The sequence below is a fragment of the Osmerus eperlanus genome, chromosome 15 (genome assembly GCF_963692335.1).
Source record: "Osmerus eperlanus chromosome 15, fOsmEpe2.1, whole genome shotgun sequence".
Classification (NCBI taxonomy): Eukaryota; Metazoa; Chordata; class Actinopteri; order Osmeriformes; family Osmeridae; genus Osmerus; species Osmerus eperlanus.
Genome location: NC_085032.1, coordinates 5845569 through 5856823, shown reverse-complemented (window position 1 = coordinate 5856823; position 11255 = coordinate 5845569).

The window sequence follows — 11255 nt, the reverse complement described above, 5'->3', positions numbered from 1 at the left end:
CCATGGGAAGCTCGAGGCTTGCACGCTCTCCTAGCAGTCCCATCCAGGGACTTCCCTGACTGTGCTGACCCAGTCCTGGTGTCATCTCTCCCCTCCCCGCGCCCACAACAGGGAGGGCCTCCCCTGGGGCTGGAAGCACCAGCAGGACTCAGTGCCCAGGGGTCTCTGAGGTGAACTAAGCTGTCGCAGTAAGATGATCACAGAGCCAGGGGGAAGAGGGAGGGGGGTGCTGGGGAAATGAGCTAATTGCCAGGTGATAAAGAGGCTTAGAGAGAGAGAGAGGTGCAGTAGACCATCATTAATATCAGCACCTCAGCAGAGAGAGAGAGAGAGAGAGAGAGAGAGAGAGAGAGAGAGAGAGAGAGAGAGAGAGAGAGAGAGAGAGAGAGAGAGAGAGAGTGACAGACAGACAGACAGACAGAGAGATAGACTGAGAAGGAGAGAGAGAGAGAGACAGAGAGAGAGAAAGAAAGCCAAAAAGACAGAGAGAGAACAACAACAAACAAATAGGGTGCTAAGCAGGAATCGAACCCATGAGTTTCTAAGCAACAACACGCAAGTCAGTGAAAGGCTGAATAAAGCCCTTAATGAATTAAACCCCTCTGGGATATAATCCCCTGTAGAGGTTAGGCTGTAATACTCCCTCCAGCCACTGAGAGACAGAGAGCGGGAGCTATCCTCCACTCTAGATGAATTATATAACCAATCAGGTGATTACATGTAAAGCCACAGAACTCAACTCATCCTGTCCTCCATTAAAACCAGCCTACAGGCTTGATTGGGTTAAAGCACTTCACTAGAGATGATCCATCAGGAAGGAGCTCCTGGAGACCTCTGGGACATGGAGTTTATCCAGTAGAGACCTGAGGGTTGCATATCTCTTCCAGCAGCAGGGCAGGGAGGTCTCTTGCAGGGCTGGGGTCACAGAGGGTACACGGGATGTAAACAATCTGATTGGAGTCTGAGGTGACTCAAGCTAAAGAAGCTCTACTACAAGTCTTCTACCCCGATTAAACACCATTAGCTCAGTGTTAAATCCTTGGGGTCCACTTGATTTACACTATCCCTCACAGCTGAACCAACAACCGCCAAAATTCAAACGCACCGTAAATACTTCCTCATGTTGCCTTCCTAATGTTGCCTGTCTGCTTGTAGTGAGTGTGACTATAAGAGGTCCACTAGAATAGAGCTAAACCTCCACTAGATCTACACTGGAGCTGCAGAAGAACTTCACTACAGCTACACTGCAGCTACACTACAGCTACACCAGAGTTACACTTGAGCTATACTAGAGCTATACTACAGCTACACCAGAGCTACACTAGAGCTACACTAGGGCTACACTAGGGCTACACTAGGGCTACACTAGAGCTACACTAGGGCTACACTAGAATTACACTAGAGCTACACTAGGGCCACACTAGAGCTACACTAGAGCTACACTAGGGCTACACTAGAGCTACACTAGGGCTACACTAGAACTACACTAGAGCTACACTAGGGCTACACTAGAGCTACACTAGGGCTACACTAGGGCTACACTAGAGCTACACTAGAGCTACACTAGGGCTACACTAGAACTACACTAGAGCTACACTAGGGCTACACTAGGGCTACACTAGGGCTACACTAGAACTACACTAGAGCTACACTAGAGCTACACTAGGGCTACACTAGGGCTACACTAGGGCTACACTAGAGCTACACTAGGGCTACGCTAGGGCTACACTAGGGCTACACTAGAGCTACACTAGAGCTACACTAGGGCTACACTAGGGCTACACTAGGGCTACACTAGAGCTACACTAGAGCTACACTAGGGCTACACTAGAGCTACACTAGAGCTACACTAGAACTACAGTAAAGCTTGAACAGGAACTTCACAAGAGAGAACATCCCGGTGTCCTCAGCTCCCTGACTGGTTCAGAGGTGACAACAGACAGTTATGAAGAGGGTGTCAGGGGTGGTCTGGCTGAGGGAATCCCTGATATCCTGAGGAGCTTAGCAGCCAACCACACCACTGACCTCTGACCTCCCGGTCAGGCCTGGGTGACCTGGCAACAAAGAACTGAGAACTAGCGAAGATAAGGGACTCTGTCCTGGAAGGCTTGAACAGGCTAAATGGTATTGAATACGTGAGGGATACGATAGAGGAAATTAAGGAAGGAAGGTTATGATAGGAAGGTAGATAGTACGGAATAAAAGTGAACGGGATAAATCTCATTAAGTCTCCAACATTATTATATGTATACAGATAATAAACAGAAAGTCAACAGAAGGTTCAGTAAAATGGTGCACACAGACTTTCCTAGATAGCCTAGTTGGTTGGCTAATGTGTAGTGTGGATTTTTGACATTTAATAGTAGACCTAAGACAACCTTTTATGGTGGCACCATACTGCTGTCGTCTTCCCTGACTGTGGGGTTCACCGGAGTCATAACAAACACCAGCTCATCGCATTCACAAAAACATTTACTAGCCTACCTTCCCTGGATGGCCTTTGCTCTTTAAATTCAGCTGAACACAGAGATTAAGGATTGTGCTCTGTTTAATCATCTGAGAACAATATATTATGTCCAAATATCCAGACCAGATATTGTGAACATTGTGGTAGACAATGAGACTTTTCAGCATCAACTTGTCAGATAATAGCATGTATGAAGATGTGGAAACGTCCCTGGGAGTATTCTTCTAGTACACTATGGGGCAGTGAGTCTGGTTTAGACACGGTGCAGTTCCAGTCAAATTTGAATCCGTATTCCCCAACAACAGGCCCCAAAGGGCCATACTCTCAGACACAGACCGGGTCAAGGGTCACAGGAAAGGACTCCTCGCGTCACCCTAGAACGGCTGTGTCATGGGGAGCTGACGGTGCAATTGTGCCTACGGTCATCCTCGAGCCACTTCCAGTTCAAGCTAGTCCTCCTCCAGTTTTCCCACCGCGCCACGGAGGGGAAGGCGGAGCATCCGAGCCACACACTGGGCCACACAGCGGTCGCTGGAACCGGCCTTCTGGTCGACCATTTACCAGAGAGCTGTGGGTCTCCAGTAGGCTGTTGTACAGACAGGCAGGCAGGCAGGCAGAAGCAGGGGAGGAAAGGCAGGAGGGCTACATGTGAAGGAGCTGTGTTCCTATGAGGCCCACCCTCACACAATACCTCTCTGTTCACCAGCCCAGTGGTCAAGTTCAGCTTCTCCATCCCCTCTCTCGGCCCCGTTCCCTTTCTCTAACCTCCCCCCAACCCTCGCTCTCTCTCTCTCGCTCTCTGTCTATGGCCCTCTCTCTTTCACTGTCTCTCACCCCCCGTTTTTTGGTCCCCCTCTCTCTAAGAGATGACAGAGGCTACCGATGGTCAGTGAGATAGCTGACCAGCGGAAGAGCGGGAAGCTTCAGAGGCAGTGGCAGAAAGAACAGCTTTGTTCCCCAGGGCCGGGACTCACACAGGGGGCAGGCTGGGAGGACGCACTCTGCCAGAGGGAGCACAGCCTTCTGAGGAAATACCCCCCCCCCCCCCTCCTCCCTCCCCCGTTAGAGACTGGAGCAATATCTGTGCATTCATACACGCACACATACACACACACACACATTTAGTCATTTAGCAGACGCTCTTATCCAGAGCGACACACACGTCCACACGCTACCAGGCAAGGATTTAGCTCGGGTTTTCCTGTATCTCTTTCTCCCGAGAACCAGCCTCACCATGGATGAACCCTCCTGCTGCATCCCTACCCCCACAACCACCCCCCAGCCACCCCCCACACACAACCTCAATAACAATAACTCCCATGGCCCCATCATTTAACCTCCTCCACCCCCACCCATTGATCTCGGCCCACTGGGAGACGAGCGTTTGTGGCTGACACAAAGAGGGAGCCACTCGGCTTAATGGCATTAAAGCCCCGCCCCGCCCCGACCTGATAAGACGACCAGAAGGTCCTCAAGAGGCTCTGCCTCTCGCCATCCTCACGCAACAACACACCCACACCGCTGGCCCACAACTGCCATTCACCATCGTCACGGCACCAATATGGCCGCCAACCTGTCTGAGCGCTTTAGCAAACACAATTCAACTTCAAATACTAACAAAGCTTCTCTAAATATAATAGGCACAACATGGTCACTCGGTTCCCGACCGACAAAGAAGGAAGCAGAACTGGGCTTGGCGGATCCACACACCTGCTAGTAAACACCACTAAACTTACAAACCCTCAATTCCACCACGCCCAGCTCCACGGCCTCCATTCAAACTCATTCAAATTCAAACTGTCTTCTCAAATCAGGGCGGGTCCACCTCGCGTGGTCTGGGGCGAATCCCTCCCAGCTGCCGAAAAAACACCAAACGCTTTTTGATATCAGGCCTCCAGCTTTCCCTACATGTATATTTATCTCGGTGTAATTGCAGCAGGGCCAGAAGGCTGTTGGTTCCGTACCAATTAGTGGTGAGAGTTCAGGGCTATGATAGCAGAGGAACGGGCCTTCTGGTAGTTTGATACCAGAACAACACACCACCAGCAAGACGACTGTTTAGATTCGGGTTTGTGGAATCATTTAGTGTAGGGGCATGCATGCACCACACACACACACATTGTACACACATGCACAAGCAGGAATGACTGCAGGGGTAGATACTGTGGTACAACAAAGGGTTCAAATTATGGTATGAGTTAAGACCTGGCATTCAGGGTATTGTTGAGCCAATCCCATTTAAATGAGATGTGTGGAGGAAAACAACTTCAACTTGACAGAGTGCTGGTCAACATCTATTTACCGGTTTCAGATTGTTTCCTGGTATCATCAGAGGAAAATCCCCTACATGTCATGTACTGGTTAAAATCCTTGACCACAGAAAGAATGCCAGATAAAGGATGTACTAAATATTCAAACATACCAACTCAACAGTTTGGTGTGAAAAGATGTGTGGATTTGATCCAACAGGGCATTAAGTTCAAATATTTTATGTTCAACTAAATTATTTGGGGAATATCTTATTGAGATATAAAGAGGCATACAGACAGACAGACAGACAGACAAGCAGGCCGACAAGCAGACAGACAGACAGGCACACGCAGGCAGGCAGGCAGGCAGGTAGTCAGGCAGACAGACGGACAGACAGACATGCAGGCAGGCAGGCAGGCAGGCAGGCAGGCAGGCAGGCAGACAGGCATACAGGCAGACAGGCTTTCCAGAGGGACAGGACAACAGCAACAAGTGTGGAGCTGCAGCTGACAGCCCTCCAGACGGTTGCAGCACAAAGAGGGGATTTAGGGCATGAAAACTGGCACTGTGGCACACCCCGAGACCCTGCCCCTCTGAAAGGAGCCAGCGGGAGCCAAGGGGGGGAGGGGGGGAGGGGGGCGAGAACCCCCCACGCCAGCATCAGCACTTTTCTCAAAGACCTGCCCAACAGCCCCACCCTCACAAAGCCAGGCACAGTTTGACAACATACCAAAGACAACCTCCTTTGACTTTCTTTTTAGCTTCCCCCCCCCCCCGCCCTCTTTAGACCCTCATGTTTCCAGTCAGCAGGATCAGGGATTAGACTCCACACAGTGGGGACAGTGTCCAAGGCAGGCCTATCCCTGGGTCTAATGAACTCCAGCGCAGGTACGCCGTCGCGACAACAAAGCGCCTGGCTACTTAGGATGTGTAATCGCCGCTCAGGTGAGGAAATGAACTGCGGTCGTAAAGCTACGACTTGTGCCTGCATGTCCTTTAACCGGACGGGGGAGTCAAGCGGGAAGGTAAACAACACGGGCCTCCTCCATCCCTGGTTGCTCTCTCTCTCTCCTTCCTTATCGTGGCAGGGTGTCGACCGTCGGCCCGCACAGCTATTGGCCTTTACCGGCAGGGAGGGGGGGGCAGGGGATGATGGCAGGATCTATTACCCCCTGGAGCTGGGAGCCAAGGGGGATGGGGGAAAGGAGTGTGGGGGTGGGGGGGGGGGGGGGGGCAGCCAGTATCCAGCTGATCCAAGTCAGCAATCTGATCCAGGGCGAGGTACTACTCTGCTGAGCTTTGACAAAAACGAGGGACGGGTGGCTGTACAAAGGGCGGGTGTAACGACACACCACGACACGCACACACACACACTCACGGACGGTCCTCCTTACCTTGGAGCAGAACAACCCAGTGGTATTCGAATACACACACACACAAGTGAGCGCGCTCACATGAACAGGAACAGGCAGCCACTAAAGTCAGTCCATCACAACCAGACACCATAGTCAGGCACAGGACGATCAGGGAGGTAACCAGGCACTCAAGGCAAACACAAACACGCACGTAGACTAAATGAAGACAGCAACCTTGCGGCCGTCAATACAGCACTTGATATCTACTACTGACAGGCTGTAATGTTAGACACTCTGTAGCCTATTTTTCGTTGACAAAGAGCCAATCTGTTGTGACAACAGTGTAAGAAAGGGGAGTGGCATCTTGACCAGGTGAATACAGTGCAGTGATAATCATAAAGAAGCCTTGTCGCGATGCTAAGCTACCTCAATTATGTCAATTGTGGAGTTTATTTTTATTTTTTTTACAAAGAATTCACTTGAGTGTGAATCCTGGTGTCAAATACCTGAGTACACATAATACTAGTAATAACTAGAAACAATATTTTCTGAGAAAACAGAGATAGTCGGCTATGACATTCTACGCTGTGCTTTCCATGTATCGGTGCAAACAGAGCCATCTGTTTTGTTTGACCTAACATTGCCACATTGTGTCTGACAAAACTGTGACCACAATCCACACAGCTATTTTTATCTGGTCTCCTTTCCCGGTCACTTTAATTATTTACCAGCGAGCTATAGGGAATAGTAGTAGTAGCCTAATTCTAGAGACCATCCATGGAAAATCCTCATCAATAAAACAATAAAAGTAACGTCACTAGCTGGGTATAGCTGCTCTTGAAGCGACTGCCTCACACACACACACACACACACACACACAGGGCTAGAGAACACACTGCAGAATGTCTTGGTGTTAGACCACACACATTGTAACAAACCCAGTTTGAGATCCTATGTGGCAATTTCCAGTAACAACTGAAGCTCCTTGTATATGAACTAAGGAGGGGAGCTGACAGGACTGAAGACTCTCTCAACGACCACCTGACAGTTGGCCAAGCTCAAACAGGACTCTCCCAACCTTGTTTCTCACTCGATTTGAAATGAAGTATAAAATGGTCATGACTTGTGGCCTGGAAGTAGGCGAATCGTTTTCATGCTGACTGAGGTAAACAACAGCGGGTCCACGTGTCACCACCTTAACCGCCCCCATCTCCTCCTAGACTTGGTTCAGGCCTCGGTCCCCTCCTTTTCCCACGGTCATTACACAGGTCGTCACACAGAGCTCCCTCCTCTGTTTTCTCCATCAGCGCTCTGTCGGTAGCCGCTCTGCATAACTGGGGAGCGAGGGCCTTTTTTTTATGAGCGGTTATCTAAAGTGCTCGACGCCGGTGTCTGATGGCTGACATCTGCTGGGTGGGCTCATTCCAGCCAGCCTTCCGCGGGTCCTGCAACCGCTGGTAACCCTACACTGCACGGGGGGTGGAGGTGGAGGTGGGGGCAGGCAGTAGAGAGAAGCGCAGGGAGGCAAATGGGAATGTTGGCAGGCGGGCGGGCGGGCAGGCCGACCGTCTGACGGAAATGCAGGATGGGAGGCATGGTGGCAGGCATAGAGACAGGCAGGCAGGCACGCAGATACACAGACAGACACACCAGCAGGCAGGCAGTTTGGCAGGCGGATGATGGCAGCCAGACAGGCAGCCAGACTGGAAGGCTGGCCGGGGAAAGACAGACAGAGTAAAGACTTGGAGTTGATCCCTGCTGGCCAGTCCTAACTTCCTACCCCAGAGAGTGTCTCTACACAGGGCCAGCACACAGGACCACACCTGCCTGGAGAGGGGATGAGCACATCTGGATCCGGACCCTAAGGAATTAGCCTACCGTGACGTGCTCACCTTAGTATATCACCGGACAACCCTGACGTGTGCAGCCAGAGAGCAGATGAAGCAGCGCTTCGGTAACCGAGACGTTTGTAAGCATCTCCTCTCCCATTCCTTTTCTACTCTGAAATTTCAAAAAAGGAGTCCTGTATTGCTGCCTAGGCCCAAAAACTGAACACAGCTTTGAGCACGTAAGGCCAACAGCCGATCTCAACGACAGCCTAGGAACAGAGAACGTATCGGGAAGGTTTTCCTGATCGACAACAATTCAACTTTGTCTTGATATCAGTGCAATCTAGGCCCGAAGCAGGCTTGTGTAACGTACGGCCCAACCCTCGACTGAACAGGAAACGTTTAAAAGCCTCTATCAGCGGGTTGCTCGTATACGAAGCTGGAAGGGTGGCATAGCAAACATAGCATTCCCAAACCTCTCTCCCAGCTCCCTTCCCCTCCTCCTCCATGACCTGCTAGCCCTGGAACAAAACCCCAGGAATGTGAGCTATGCTGGGCCACGGTCTTCAGACACCTGCTACGACCACGCTGGCTCTCAGTGCTACCACCCACCTCCAAAACTCCTGCTCTGACCCTACTCTGACCCAAGCCTGTTCTCCTCTCCTCCATCCACCCTTCTTTCCTCGCCCGCTTCTCTTCATCTCCTCCCCTCCAGCCAGGCTCCAAATTATCCTGGCCTCCTCAAGGGTGTAGACTTGGAGAGAGGTTTACAAGTGAATCTGCCCTACTTACTCTCTCCAAACTATAAATAAAGAATTCTAGACTGTGTGTGTGAATGGATCGTCATGCAGTATCACTGTTGGCTGTGCAAGACCATGCCTAATATATCTTGGATCCTTGATGAATCTAGCTGGACAATGACGAAGGTCAACACTCCCTGCTCACTACATTCGTATGTCACAAAGTGATGTCCTGGCTGGATAATTATTACAGAACTTCTGGCAATACCCCATGAAGACAACTAGTGATAAAGCCGAAGTCCACGGTCTTACGGCATTTGTCGGTAAGACATCGTTACTTCCACCACCCTGTCGCTGTTGCTTGGCGCTGTCAGTCAGTGACAAGCTCCGTGTCAGAACACTTGTCTTGGCCAGGCACGGGGGGCTATTCATTCTGTGCTGATCACAACAGAGTAGGCTACAAGCGTGCCGCAAAACGATAAGAGTGTAAGCTATGAGTAAACAAAAAAATGTTTGGTCAAACTTTCTGTTATTGGAGAGAGTGGTGTTTTGCCCGCTTTCCCATACACTGTGGAATACAAGTTCGTCATATCAAAACAGCTACGGAGTTGTTACAATGTTACAACGATGGTACTCACTCAAGGTCCGTAGGCGTTGGTCAAATGTGCGCTTTATAAGATCACTTCGTGGTCGATACCTCACATGCAAATACTACAAAAGCTTTACATTCGGAATTGATATGCTAATATTTGCTTTTCAAACTCATCCTTGTTCTCGTGTCTGAATGCAATTCTCATCCACTCCTATCCTGATTCGAAGTGGTAAGCTTAGGGTACAGGGCAGACTGTAGACGCTGATCTTCATTCGGTTTGCGTTTTTCTCTTCCGGTGCTTCGGGTCTGGATTTCTGAATAATAACTGATCCTAGTCCAGTTCCTAAAGGCAGTTTACCACCGGAACGTCTTTTTCAATGAGTCTATATTTTGATTGGTCTGTATTCCTCAAAGGCGGTGCCAGTTGTTTCTTGACACAAATGTACTGGCTGTTTGAAAGTAATATTGAAAGCACGGACTATTCGTGAAATCTTCATCTAGGGCTACATTTATCTGTTTGGTTTGTGTTTTGAGACGATTTTATAAAAGCCATGGGCTATTTTAATTTTGGTGGTCTACAGTAGACCTATGCTTAGCACTTTTAATGCATTGTATTCTTTGGCAGATGTTGCAAGGATATTGATTGCATTACATCTCTGTTTGTCAATTGTCTATCTGTGTCAAATAATGTGTAATTTCAAATATGAGTTTTTTTGTTGCATTAAAAGTTTATCATGCACAAAGGCTGCGGATAGAAGCCAAAACATGCCCCTTGTTCAGCTTTGGTTGACCTAATTTTACTGTAAAGTTATCGTGCTGGTCCCAAACTTCTGTATATGCTATCTGTGCAGATTAACGTGCAATAGGTAGCCTATCTTAATGTTTCTCTGGACAAAGCATAATATTATCTACGTACATTTTCAACATGGATGTTTTCACAAATTGGGAAAGTAAAGTTGGTTTATAGTGACGCCTACAGTTCATCTTGCGTAGGTACCAGAGCAGATTCCATTGTCTCAGGGGAAATAAACGTTTCACAAGTGGCATGATACATTCCATAACAACCAGTTGAACCTGGCCATCCATTGCCTGTTTTAAATCTAGGTTTGCTTTAACATAACTGAACTTAACTGAACAGCTGTGATACAGTCTAATACACGAATCCTTTTTAGAATCACAAGCTTACATGTACAAATGTATAGATATTGTCACGGTGATAAACTAGGAATGAGTTTGCCACCAGCATGTTCTGGAAATGTATCAACAAAGAAAGGTCCACTTTGTGCCGGACTGACAACTAAATGTATTGTTGCCACAAAATGCTGATATACGTCTTCTTTTGTCTATATAATCTGGGCTCGTAAACCTTCCTTATAGGACAATTCGACACAGTGGCCATGAAATGACTATCTCTGCACAGGCCTATTAATACCACGGACTGCATACAAATATGCAGACCGCTTTTCAACTTCAATTATTTAGTGGCATTGTTGACATATATTGATGACAATATTTACAAATTTCTAGAAATGTGTAAAACCACTCATACATAGCATGCATGCCCCTTAACTAAAGAGTGCTTTTTTATTTTCATTCAAGAGCGAAGAAGACAATATTTAATGTAAGGTTCTATAAAACACCTACTCCATGTAGAATTTATGTATTTGGAGTTTAGTTGATACTGTCAGTAATTTAAGATCATTCTCACACATGTTATGTTGTCTAAAACACTATCCTATTGTTCACATATTTACTTAATTGAGACCGTCATCGGATAATGCTTTGTGGGCTGTCACATAAATGTACCCTCGCATTTTAAATTCAATGTCATAAATAACCACAAGATGGCACAAGACACTCGGCTTTGCAACATTTAGTAAGCTGCCATTTATTAATTGTTATATTGAGGAGTAAATATGCAACTTTTTTTTGAAGACGAGTTTATGTGGTTAAGCGATTTGTTTTCGCATTTAAATATTAAAAATGATTCCTTGTGTTTGTAATTTTGTTCTCAAACCCAAG